Below are 14,116 nucleotides of genomic sequence, written 5' to 3'. Positions count from 1 at the left end.
AACTTCTGTGAGAGTCACAGAATGTACTGTACATCTACTATGGGAAGTGGTGGAGAAACAATTTATGATCATCTTGGAAAGACTTTCAGATCTTGGTTGGAAAACATACGTGTTGAGGTTTAAGGGCGGGGGGGCTTGGGACGGGCAGTTTGAGAAGCAAAGAGACAGAAGTGTTGCTACAACTGTGGCCTGTGTCCCAGCCTCTGACCAGTGTGTTCCTCTGACGTCACAACATGACAGCCCAGGATGTCTGCGCAGCCTTCTCGGGGGTCCCAGGGGGGTGGCCCTTGTTCACCACAGGGCTGCAGGCCCTGAGGAGCAATGTCAGCCAAAAGGCAAACCCCAAGCAGAAACCCGGCCTCCTTCCCTCATCTCTCTTGCAAAGTTGCCTTAGATTTCATCCCCCACCACGGAGGTGATTACTTTGCACCACAGACGGGCCCTGGACCAAGAAGCATGTCTGAGGATGGGTGGAGTGGAAGCTGCATTTGGCCCTAAGTGAAGAATGGTGCTTTCATAAACGGCGCTGGCATGGCGGACGCGAGAGGGAAGGCCCAGCTGGCGGGCCGGGGAATAGGGAGGGAATGTCTGTGCTCCCGGCACCACCCACCAGAAGCCTGAGGGGCCGCCTTTGTGTCACATCTCCCCCCTGGGTCCCCCCCTAACCCCAGTTGGAGCAGGGCTGACCTCATGCCAGACAGCATAGGAGCCAAAAGGAAAAGACTGTCCAGGACCTTGACCCAACCAACTTCACAACGGAAACGCCCTCTCTTCGCTTTGACACAAAGATGAATCAAGTCCTCTGCCTGACTCAGCGTGTCCAATCTCAGAGAAAGGAGGCAGGAGAGAATGCACAGAGGAGGGAAAATGCACTAAGTCACTTTTTTTCTCCAACTGGTGTAGAAACGGGGTGTCTGGAATGAATAAACAACCAGTGGAGAGGGAGGTAATGGTAATGGATGTCATCCAGCTTCGTACGAATCAACTGCTGGCACCTGAGCCAGAGACCAAGGCAGGTATCACTGCAGGGGACACAGTTGGTACGTCCCATCCCAGAGGGTAAAGGAGCCAGGTGGAGGGGAGGGGTGAAGGGTCAGGTCCAGACCAGCCTGGGAAGCTGAGCTGGACTGAGCTGACCCAGGAGCCCAGCAGGGGCGAGGCCATCAGCCCAGAACAAACAGCAGGATCCAGGACAGGGCTGGGCTTTTCTCAGCAGCAAGCCTGACCCACCCCACAAAAACCAGGAAAGCACCTCCGGAGGGGGGAGGGGGACGGGAGGAGCCTTACCAGACACTGGAATTCGCCCACCAGGCAGACTTTCCTGTTTAGGGAAAGCCCCCCTGGGCCCCCCTGGAGTGAACAGGGCTAATATGTGACTCCTTGTTCTCGGCGAGGCTGCACAGTCACCTGAACGGGATATTGTCCCCTGAGAAGCTGACTCTCGGGTTTGGTGGTAGAAAATGTGCGTATGGGGTCATCCGCGTTGCTGCAGGCTGCAGGGTTTCCTTCTGTTAAGTGAAATAAGCCGGACATGGAAGGACACATACTGCACGATGCCACTCCCAGGAGGAATCTAAACTAGTCCCACTCAGAAGCAGAAGTGGAATGGCGGGTGCCGGGGGCGGAGGGGAGGGGAACGAGAATGTACTGGGCAAAGATAGAAGAAGCTTCAGTACGTGCAGGATGGACAAGTTCTAGAAACCCATGATCCAGCAGCGAACGGATAGTGGATGACAATGTACTTACTGGGTACTTAAATTTTGCTATGAGAGTAGAGATCCTGTGTTAAGTGTTTTTATCACCAAAAAAAAAAAAAAAGAAGAAAACATGGGTAGTAGAGAACTTATGGAGATACGGCACTGTTTACAGCATTGATCATGGTGACCATTTCACGGGTATATACTAATCTCCAAACTCAGCAAGTTCTCGGCATTAAAAATGTTTACATGTGGGGGCAGCTGGGAGCCTCAGGCCGTCGAGTGTCTGACTCTTGGTTTTAGCTCAGGTCATGGCCTCACAGTTCGTGGGTTCAAGCCCCACATCCAGCTCTGTGCTGACGGTGTGGAGCCTGCTTGGGATTCTCTCTCTCTCCCTATCTCTCTATCCCTTTCCTTCTCTCTTCTCTTTCTCAAATTAAATAAATAAACATTTAAAAAAATGTTTCTATTTGTATGTACAACTTTTTGTACATGAACCATACCTCAATAAAGTGATTTTTTAAGAGATATGTATACGCTTCAGGGAGGGCCTTCAGGAGCCTGCAGACAAGGCACTTCTTTCAGAGAAATGCTCCTTTTCTCTGCCTGGATTTAGAGGACACTTTGCAGGAACTGCCACTTATTCTTTTGGTTTGAATGCGGGGTGTTCTGGGGGTTGTTTCCTCTTACAGATGTCCAAGGAGAGGCTGTGAAAGCCACCGGGTTGTCCAAGGTTGAAGGCTTTGGAAGGGGCCGGTGTGGACCACTGAGTCCTGGCGGAGGTCTCTGGGCAAGACCACGCCCCCACGAGTGAGGGGTGGGCATTCCCATCGCCCGTCTCCCTGGAAGAGGTCCATCCTGGAGGGAGGAAACGAGGAGCAAGGAGAGGGCTGGAAGGCTACTGGTCCCCTCGAGGCTGAACTTGGCCTCAGCCTGCACGGCTGGGACTGGTTCACATGTAAGTCGGTTCCCGCCTTGTGGAACCTCACAGGCAAGGAGTCAACACAGGCAAGGAACCTCACAGGCAAGGAGTAGGCCTGCGGGCTGTGGGCGAAGTTCATTTCTTCAGCGGATACCTATTTGGCGCCTACCCTGTGCCCGCCACCACCCTGGTGTTATTCTCTATGTCCTACCTAAAAATAGGTATGTCCTGGCCAAAAAATAGAGTTTGGCCAAATCGACAACCTGACCTGAGCTGTGACCCTGGGGGAGGGGAGCGAGGGAAAAGTCCGTGTCCGCCTTGGGCAGAAAGGGCCGAAACGAGGGGAGGTAACCCCATGGAGAGGGGAGGGAGCCACAGGGGACAGTGGCTAAGATTCCCCCTCGGGGTGCTGGTCAAGGCCAAGGGGCAGGGGGAGCAACAGCATGGAGTGGCTGGGACACCCTGGCCTCCTCGGAAAGCCCCAGAAATGCTCAGGAGGAGACCCTACCAAAGAGACTGTTCTAGGAAAGCAAGAAGAAAACGTGGCCATGTTGCAGGGTAGATATAAGTATACATAGAGACCTCACCCAGGGGTGATGTTTGGGGCGTACTGGTTACAACAGGAAAAGTGTAGTCTGTTTCAGAAGGAATGTGAAAGAACAGCAGTACACACACACACACACACACACACACACACACACACTCGTGCCCTGACAAAGTTCACAAAATCTAAAACCTCCTATCAGGACCAATCACAGAGATGTCTGCAGGTCTTGAATCCCATAAAAAGGGGAAAGGGTTCTTTGCACGGGAGTGACGCAGATTCTAATGTGCACTGGGCCCCGTACGGTCGGTCACCTCTGCTGAGGAAGTTTGTCTGGGAAAGACCACATGAAGAAAAGGAAGTGACAGCACCGTACGGTTGTAGCCAGATGGCTGGCCCTCAGGGGCGACCCGGCAGCAGCACTGGTTTGTTTCGGCAACATGTTTCCCTGTTTTCTGCAGTGGGAGTCGAACAACCACCACCTCGAACATGCAGGCGTGTGTTGGCTACGTTTTTCTATAACATCCTTTCCGTCTCCATAGCAGAAATTAATCTAGTCACTTCCAGGCAACCCACGTCCATTCATTGACTTCCCAGTCATTCTGAGTCAGTCGGATGGGGCTTTCCTTCCCAGGCGTCTCTCCAGCAGGAGGTCCATTGGCCACAAGAGGTAGGAGGGGGAGGGACAGGCCACCTCCCATCCTGAAGGCTCTGCAGAGATGTCACATGCTCTAGCAGAGGTGACTTCTCTCCACAAGGCTTGCTGCCTCCTTGGCCTTTTCTAGAAAATCAAGGTGCAAGTCCTTTCTTGCCTGAGAACCTTCCAAACCTACGTTTTGTTTCATCCTATGTGCTGAATTTTTTTTAATTGTCATGAAATACATATAACATCAAAAATACCATCTTAACCATTTTTTTTAGTAATTTCACTCTTTTTTTAATGTTTATTTATTTTTGAGAGAGAGAGAGAGACAGAGTGCAAGTGGAGGAGGGGCAGAAAGAGAAGCAGACAGAATGTGAAGCAGGCTCCAGGCTCCGAGCTGTCGGCACAGAGCCCAAAACGGGGCTGGAACTCACAAACTGCGAGATCATGACCTGAGCCGAGGTCGCAGGGTTAACCGAATGAGCCGCCCAGGCGCCCCCCATCTTAACCACTTTCAAATGTACAGTTCAGTGGCACGAGGTACATTCACATGGCTGTGAAGCCATCACCCCATTCATCTCCAGAACTCTTTATCTGGCAAAAATGAAACTCTGCTTCCATGAAACAATTCTCCATTTTCCCTCTCCCCAGGGGCCCTGGCCGTTCTCCTCTCCACATGTACGAATTTCATTCCTCTTGGTTACCCCACATAAGTGGGATCATGCGGTATTTGTCTTTTTGTGACCGGCTTATTGCTCTTAGCATAAGGTCCTCAGCATTCACCCAGGTTGTAGCAGTGTCAGAATTTCCTTCCTTTTTAAGGGTCAATAATATTCCATTGTATGGATAGACCGTGTTTTGTTATCCATTCATCTGTTGACAGATGCTTGGTTTATTACCACCTTTTGGCTACTGTAAATCGTGCTGCTGTGAACATGGGCACACAAACATCTCTTCCAGTCCCCGCTTGCGATTCTTTTGGGCACATACTCAGAAGTGGAATTGTTGGATTACATGGTAACTTGGTGTATAATTCATTGCTTTCTGTATGTGATGTCCCGTTTTTACAGTCCCACCAATAATGCACAAGGTTTCCAGTACGTCCATTTCTTGCCAGCTCTGGATGGTAGCCATCCTAATGGGTATGCCAGTGGCGTCTCACTGTGGTATTATTTTGAATTCTTAATTTTTTTAATTGTTTATTTATTTTTGAAAGACAGAGACAGAGACAGAGCACAATCAGAAGAGAGGCAGAAGAGAAGGCTACAGGCTCTGAGCCATCAGCTCAGAGCCCGATGCAGGGCTTGAACTCATGGACTGCAAGAGATCATGACCTGAGCCAAAGTTGGGCGCTTAACCGACTGAGCCACCCAGGTGCCCCTTGAATTTTTAAAAATGTATTTCCAATCCCCTCAAGACTCCACCAGGGAAAGTCAGGGTGTCCACATCAGAGTCACATTGTCTTCTCCAGCGTGGAGACATTATTTTCGTCTCTTTCTGGGAAATTCACTCCGGCATCATCGGGCTCCGTGTCAGCTCTCGTTTATTTGGCAGAGCTGCCTGAGGCTGGGCAGCACCCAGAATGATGGGGTACGAGCGTTGTTCCCTTGGTCTCTCACATGGCCGGGGGCCGAGTTTAGGTGGACAGTCACCCTGGGTTGGTGGCAGTGGTATTGCCAATGCAAATACAACATCACCATTTTCTGTGAGGGCCACAGAAAATTTTCATCACCATTTTCTGAGAGGGTTGGAGAGCTCCACCTTATGGTATAACTTCTGTTCGTTGTTCTTTGGGCTTTCTCTCCTAGCATGCAACATTAGACTTTGGAACTACAAAATCCTTTCCCTTTCAAAAAAATCTCCATCCTTGCAAATGAAGTGAACCTGGGCTTTATGTCATGAACTATAATGCTGAGCTTAAATGTTATTTGAAACTCAATTAACTGCTTGGCTGTCTCTTGGTATTCTGTGAGGTCCCTTTCCGACAAAAGGCACTAGACTCGGTGAGGTGCTGTGGGTCAATAAGGGCAACCCTCGCTGACTGGCTCACCAGAAAGGTGTCGTCACCCTCCCAGGGGCCTGAGAAGGTGTGTCTTTTGACGGTGGCTCCGCCTTTCCAAGCCCAGAGGCTGCCTCCGTTGGGCACCGCAGCCAAACTGTGCTGGCTGGTTTCCCAGAAGATAAAAAGAGAGAAGCTCTCCGGGTGCCATCAGGGGATCAGAAAAGAGAAATGAGTCTCCTCACAGCAGGGTAGCATTTAGCAAGAAGGGAACTGTTTTTAGGAAGCTCGGGTCCTTATTCACTCTCCTGCTCCACAATGCGTGCTATTTGAGGTCAGTTGCTTATGCCTTCTGTGTTCCGGTTTCGTCCGCTGCAGAACAGGCACTAATCATACTACAGCATGTGTTGTGGAAATGGATGAATAATCAGGGCCTCCCACAGAGGATGAATGCCCTAAAATGCAAAGTCAGGAGCGGGGATGAATACTTATCCCCGGGAAGTGCAAGAGACTGGCTCAAATACGCGTCAATTTCAGCATTGGCTATGAAAATGTGCTGGAAGGAAGGGTCTGTCCTTGAAGGAGATGCCTCTCAGGAAAGGCAGATTGAGCAGAGCAAGTTTCTGTAATTCATAAAAAGCCTCTCTCCCTCATGCAAAGTTCCCTGGGACATGGCTTAGGAAGAAAATTAAGCCCTTAGGTTGCTGTTGGCTGGCTTGCAATCCTAAAATGGTGTGTCTGGAGCTTCACACATTTTCTGGTTTAACGGTCTTCACAGGTTGGGAGAAAAGGGTTCTTTTATTTTTAAGTTTTTTAAATTCATTTTTGGGAGAGCGCAAGAGGGGAAGGGGCAGAGAGAGGGGAGCGGAGGACCCAAAGCAGGCTCTGCACTGACAGCAGTGAGCCCGACACTGGGCTTGAACTCACAAACCATGAGATCATGACCTGAACCGAAGTCGGATGCTTACCTGACTGAGCCACCCAGGTGCCCCAGAACAAAAGAGTTCTATGGATTTAAAACAAACCAACAAATTTTGGATAGAACCCAATATGTCTATATGTCGCACATGGTTCAACTCTGGGAACCGTGTGTTTGTCTCTGCATTGTCCAGTGTTAACACGAAGCCTGCTAATTTGGCTCAGCTACAAGCCCCATCCTTCACATCCCACAACCCTTGGTCTCAGATCAGGCGCTGCATCCTCCAGCATGCCTCAGGTGTTGTTTGCTCACGCTGGCCTGCCTGCAGCAAGAATCCAGTTAGGTCTGTTCACTGCTGATGTCTCTACTTAGTAATTTTCCACCCATTGACCCTCCCCCTGCTCCTTGGCTATATAGCTCCACTTGTGCGCGCTGCATTCAGAATTGAGCCTGGCCCTGTACTGAGGTCTCTCTTCCCATATTGCAGTAGTCCCGAATGAAATGTGCTCTTCCTACTTTAACAACTATCCAGCTCTGACTATTCTTGAACAACCTCACTTAACTTACTTCTCCCATTTGACAGAGGAGTAGACAAGTCTACAGAGGTTATCCCAGAACCTGGATGGCTTTTTTTTTTTTTAAATTTTTTAAAAATATTTACTTCTGAAGGAGAGAGAGACAGAGTGTGACAAAGAGGCAGAGAGAGAGATACAGAATTGGAAGCAGGCTCTGGGCTCTGAGCTGTCAGCACAGAGCCTGAGGTGGTGCTCGAACTCACAAACAGTAAGATCATGACCTGAGCTGAAGTTGGATGCTTAAGCGACTCAGTCACCCAGGCACCCCAAGAACTGGATGTCTGGATTCCAGGCCCAGTTCATGTCCCTTTATGCCATGATGAGAATGGTGGAAGCCACTGATAATGGCATAAGGGCAACGGTGATGGTGGTGAGTCATAGCAGAGAGGCAGAGGGGAGAGAGACCGAATGCAAAAGAAGGATGTGAGCAACATTTTTCGCAACAACAGCAACAATGAAAATCAAGAGGCCACATCTGAATGAAGGAGGTCAAAAGCGGTATCTTCATATATAAAAGAAATTGCAAAAGAAAAGAAAAGAGACCCCTTTCTCATGAACTGGGGAGAGGGGAGATGATGCTGTTTGTATCTATCCCTTGGGCAAGACCACATCTCATATCACAAGGGGGACAAATAACAGAGGCTGCCAAGTTACTGAAATAAGCATTTTTGGAAAACACCGTTTCTCAAGTCACTGAAAATCTAATCTCAAAGTTACAACATTTGAGTCTTTCTCTGGAGTTTTTGCTAATCGATATGCAAGCTGTCTGGAATGGCCAAACAATGCAGCAAAGTTGTAGTGATTCTTGATTTACCTGTTCACCCTCTGCCCAGCCCATCATCTGCCCACTAAGCCATAATGCTCTGAGTTGTTATCAATGCAGAGGACATCTTTAAAATATCTAGAAAACTGTTCATTCTGCAAAGCCGTATGCACACATCAGTGTATGGCCAGTGAGTATTTTAATCACTGTAGAGCCAACTGAACAACAGAATTAGGTGATTTCTAAGTCTAACCCAAGGTTACACCCTTTCTTTGTAAAAGCACCTGAGAGAAGAACAGATCATCAGATATGTTCATATCCTTTGATCCAACAAGTTGACTTCTAGGAACTCACCCTAGAGAAATATCAGAGACGTGCAGAGAGAATATGCAAAAAGGTGTTCACTGTGGTATTATTTATAATATTAAAAATTAGGAAAAATTTAAATGCAGGTCAAGACAGATTGGTTAAATAAATTATGATAAAACTACAGGATAAAGTAGCATGATGTTACTTACATCATTTGTAGGAGGATATTGTGCCACAGAAGCATTTATTAAAGAAAAAAGTAAGTGGTAAAATACCACACCGTATTATGCTAGGTTTATATTCTATGTTACAGAATATACACATTTTTTAGTTTTTAGCTTTTTAAATTCTTTTATTTTTAAGTTTATTTTATTTATTCTGAGAGAGACAGAGAGCATGAGTGGGGTAGGGGTGGGGTCAAAGAGAAAGAGAGAGAGAGAAGGAGAGAATCCCAAGCAGGCTCTGCACTGCCAGTGCAGAGCCTGATGCGGGGCTCGAACTCATGAAGCTGTGAGATCATGACCTGAGATGACACCAAGGATTGGATGCTCAACTGACTGGGCCCCCCAGGCATCCCAGAATACACACGTTTTTTAAAAATTATTTTTTATAATTTTAGAGAGGGGGGGAAAGAGAGAGAAGGGGGGAGAGAGAAATCCAAGCAGGCTCAGCCCTATCAGCACAGACCCCAATAACAGGGGGCCGGGGTTCAATTTCACAAACCGTGAGATCATGACCTGAGCCAAAATCAAGAGTTCGGTGCTTCACCACCTGAGCCACGCAGGTGCCCCTAGAATATACGCACTTGGGAAAAAGGTGTAACTTAGACCTCCACTGGGAGTTCTCTACTTCTCAGGATGCATCTATAATTGGTTTAGTGGCTTCTCGTGAATTCTGTGGATTGTGAGTGTTCAAAACCTTCCCCGAGATCCCTGCAGTTTCCAAGCAGGAGGTGAGGGGGAAGACACATGTTTTCGTGGCTACATCATGTTGACCCAGATGTGAAACAGCCCAGTCTTTAATTTATGTACAGGTATGATTCCACACAGACACCCCCACGCACAGAGATAGGTACACAGTAGCATGAAGCATGTGGGTGGGCGGAGGGTGGGCGGAAGAATGAAGGACAGAAAAGGTTTCTGTTTTGGCTTGTAAACCCTTTAAATTGTATTTGAGCCTTTTTTTTTTTTTAAGAGAGCACAAGCTGAGGAGGAGCAGAAGAAGAGAGAGAATCTTAAGCAGGCTCCATGCTCAGCACAGAGCCTGATCTAGGGCTCAGTCCCACAACCCTGGGATCATGACGTGAGCCGGAATCAAGAGTCAGACGTTCAACTGACTGAGCCTCCCACGCACCCTTGCACCTGGGACGTTTGTACCCTGCATGTGTCTAAATTCTGCCAATGTTTTCAGCTTAGTCAACTCGATTTTTCCAAATAAATAAGCATGTAAGTTTAAAAATGTAAAGGTCTTGGGGCGCCTAGGTGGCTCAGTCAGTTAGGCATTCAACTTCGGCTCAGGTAACGATCTCATGGTCTGAGGGTTTGAGCTCCATGCCAGGCTCTGTGCTGACAGTTCAGAGCCTGGAGCCTCTTTCAGATTCTGGGTCTCCCTCTTCCTCTGTGCCTCTCCTGCTCATGCTCTCTTTTAAAAATGAATAAACATTTTAAAAAATTTAAAAATAATAAAATTGTAAAGGTCTTACAGTAAAGGATAGTGATGAGAAATCAGGAAAACAATGATTTGACACCTGTAAATCCAGGCATGACAAAGTGCCCCAGGTAGCAGTGAGGTGCTACTGAACTGACATTCCTGGATTAATTACAGTTGACCTTCCAACAATATGGAAGTTAGGGGCACCGAGTCATTGCACAGTCAAAAATCCACCCACTACTTTTGACTCCTGGCAAAACTTTGCTTCTAAGAGCCCACTGTTGACTAGAAGACTTACCAGTACCATAAACGGTTGAGGAACATATTTTGTATGCTGTATGGACTACCTACTGTATTCCCACAGTAAAGTAAGCTGGAGAAGAGAAAATGGTATTAAGAAATTCATAAGGAAGAGAAAATGCATTCACAGTACTGAGCTGTAAAAAAACCACACTCAAGTGGATCCACACAATTCAAACTAGCATTGTTCAAGGGTCAACTGCATACTTAATGCTTTGCACATTTGACCAACAGTGAGGGTGGGGAGTCAATTTAGCCCGGGTGACAGACCTCCCACCACCTAGTTCCAATATAACATCCTGACATTAAGAATGGAAAGATTAAATCCAAAAATGGAAATAAAAGTCTGGTCCAAACAAACTAACAAAAGTGATTGGCCGTTACCCTACTATCATGAAAGAAGGGAAGAGTGGTTCTTCTTTATAACCTGGAAGATGGGTTATAAAGCACCACATATACAGTAAGGGAACAAAATCAGGGGCTCTGATAGGGGATTTGAAAGCCTGTTGTCTGTTCCTAACAAATGTTTCAGCATTTTCTTTTTCTTTTCTTTTCTTTCTTTTTTTTTTTTTTAAAGATTATTTATTTATTTTGAAAGAGAGAGTGTGTGAGCAGGGGAGAGGCAGAGGGAGAGTGAGAGAGATTCTCAAGTGGGCTCTGCACTGTCAGCACAGAGCCTGACGCGGGGCTCGAACTAACAAAGTGTGAGATCATGACCTGAGCTGAAATCAGGAGTCTGACGCTTAACCGACTGATCCACTCAGATGCCCCAAGATATACATATATTTTTTAACTTTTTTAACTTTTATTTTTTATTTTAGCGAGGGTGGGGAACAGAGAGAGAGGGAGAGAGAGAGAATCCCAAGCAGACTCTGCGATGTTAGCCAATGCAAGGCTCGAACTCACAAACCATGAGATAATGACCTGAGCTGATATCAACAGTCCAATACGTAACGACTGAGCCCTCCAGGCGCCGCTCAGCATTTTCTTACTAAATACCAACCTCTCTGTGAAAAGGCAAAGAGCATGGGAGGCAGCTGCTTTCTGCACACTGCCTGTGACAATCTGCTTGGGCCGCCATAATGACACCCCCAGACTGGCTGGGTTCAAGCACAGAGATACATTTCTCACAGTCTGGAAGCTGGAATTGGAGAGGAGGGTGGTGGCAGGGCCAGGTTCTTAGTGGGTGTTTCCTGCCCCTCCCCCCACCTTGCAGATGGCCACCTTCTCACGGTATTGCACCCGGCACAGACCAGGTGCTGGTCTCCCTTTTCCTCGTAAGGACACTAATTCTACCATGTCTCATCTAAACCTAGTATCTCCTGGGGTGCCTGGGTGGCTCAGTCAGTTAAGCAGCCGACCTCCGCTCAGGTCATGATCTCGCCGTTCGTGATTTCGAGCCCCATGTTGGGCTCTGTGCTGACAGCCAGCTCAGAGCCTGGAGCCTGCTTCAGATTCTGTGTCTCCCTCTCTCTCTCTGCCCCTCCTCTGCTCACACTGTCTCTCTCTTTCAAAAAAAAAAAAAAAAAAAACCATTAAAAAAAATTTAAACCTATCTCCCTAAGTCTCCACATACCACCACACTTTGGGGTTAGGGCTTCAATATATTGATTTTGAGGGGACACAGCACCCCCCTCAGCCCTTCTTCATTTGCAGGACAACCATACAATGTTATATCCATAGTCTGTGATCATAGGATTCTTCACTCAGAGAAAGCAGATGTGTCCTGCTTTGTCTCTCTGACCAGATGTGGTCTTCGGATTTGATTTACTAACTCTGACTTTGCCCACTAAATTGTCCTTTTCCTTTCCTTCTGTCATCCACAGCTGATCAATATGACCAGTGAGACAAAATTCAAAAGAAGCCCCACCATCTTTAAAATAATTTAGAAACGAATCCATCTTGAGCAGCTGTTTTGCTTGGTTAGGGCACCCCCACGTGTCTCCATAGGGAACTGCCTGTAGAAAAATCTACCTTAGAAAAACTACTTTCGGAAAGTCCTCCTCACTTTGACTCAATAATCCATAATTTTTTGTCTTCACTTACATTGAGCCCCCGCCCCAGCTGAAGCAAAATGGTGGCAGGTAAAAAGATGATTAGAGCACAAATCTTGCCCTCAAGAAACTCACAGTGTAGTAGAAAACCAGACACACAGAAAGAAACTCGAAAGGAGAGGTATAATGTGACCAATTTCTTAAATGGCCACAGAGAAAGTGCTACGGAGGCCCAGAGGAGGGAAAAATTCATTCCAGCGGGGACGGGGGGGATGTGTGTGTCTGAAAGGCTTCAGGGCAGATGATACCCCTGAAGATTGGGTATGATTTAAGTCCGGTCATTCATTTGTTCACTCATGAAATATTTTAAGTGATGTTTAATAAAGCCCCCAAGGCAGAAACGTGCAGGATCTGTGGTACNCTTCAGGGCAGATGATACCCCTGAAGATTGGGTATGATTTAAGTCCGGTCATTCATTTGTTCACTCATGAAATATTTTAAGTGGTGGTTAAATAAAGCCCCCAAGGCAGAAACGTGCAGGATCTGTGGTAGAAATAGCAAGGAGTTTTATGTGACTGGAGTGTGGACTTGCGAAGGGTAATGACTTGAATTAAGACCAGACAAACTTGGGCTTCCCTGGGTGATGTAGTGGGAGCCAGTGAAGGCCTTTGAGCAGAGGAGAGATATTCGGTTATTCTTTGATTTATCCAGTGGTCTCAGTCAACCAATATTAGCATGCCTACCTGTGCCAGGCACGAAGGGTTCTGTACACACAGGTTATAACAGCACCCATGGGCTCTGCTCTCACAGAGCTTATGACAGACAGGTGACAAGGACTATTCACACAAGAAATCGCTGATTCAAGACTATGATAAGGCAGATAAAGAAGAATAGGAACTTATTAGAGAATAATGAGGGGCTGGGGACTTAACTGAAGTTGGGTGTCAGAGGAGCCCTCTTTGGGGCAATGACATTAGGGTGAGACAGGAAGGATATTCAGGACCGGCCAGGTAAAGATTCAGGAAGTGAACCTTCCAGAGTCATGTAAAGGCCCCAAAGAAGTAAGGAGTCTGCTGAGCTCAGGAGACTAGGAACAGGCTGATGTGAGTGAAGGGTCACAGCACAGGAGGAGGGTGGCCGAAGGTGGCAGAGGAAAATGGGCGCTAGTCTGTGCTGACCCTGTAAGTCATGGCAATGAGCCTGAATTTTAAGTGCCATGGACAGCTGAGGAGGACCTGGCCACATCTGCATTTATAAACAGCTGTCTGGTACAGTGTGGAGAATGTACCGGAAGCGGGTGTGGGCTCTAAGGCTTCTGCAGGTGCCCGTGTTGGCTGTCAGTGGGGATGGAAAGAAGGGCTCCCAGAAGGCTGATCCTGCCCCAGGATGGATTTCTAGGGGAAAGGCAAGAGGCAGGGAGGCCATCACTGTGGGGAGGGTCAGGGGGTTCAGAGAAAGACCATGTAAAGGCAGCTCCTACTAAGACAGAAACAGAAATACCAGTGTAAGTTACCTAAAATAATTCCAACCTATTTTGAAACTGTATTACATTGTTATATAAAAACAATAGCAGCTAACCTTTCACTGAGTTTCCCAAGCTCATACTACATCTACATGCACATAAACGTGTGATGTATGTATCACTTCACATAAAAATAGCAAACATTTATACAGAGCTTGCCATGTACTTAGCACCAGTCCAAGCGTTTTACATGTATTTGCTCCCAGGTGAGGGAGGTAGTATTGTCAGCACCGCGTTGCAGAAAGAGACACTGAGGCAGAGAGGTTAAGTAAAATGCTC

This window comes from Crocuta crocuta, unplaced genomic scaffold (assembly GCF_008692635.1).
Source record: "Crocuta crocuta isolate KB4526 unplaced genomic scaffold, BGI_CrCroc_1.0 scaffold32, whole genome shotgun sequence".
In the NCBI taxonomy this organism is placed as follows: domain Eukaryota; kingdom Metazoa; phylum Chordata; class Mammalia; order Carnivora; family Hyaenidae; genus Crocuta; species Crocuta crocuta.
The sequence above is the reverse complement of the archived record's forward strand: the minus strand, read 5'-3'. Positions refer to the sequence as shown.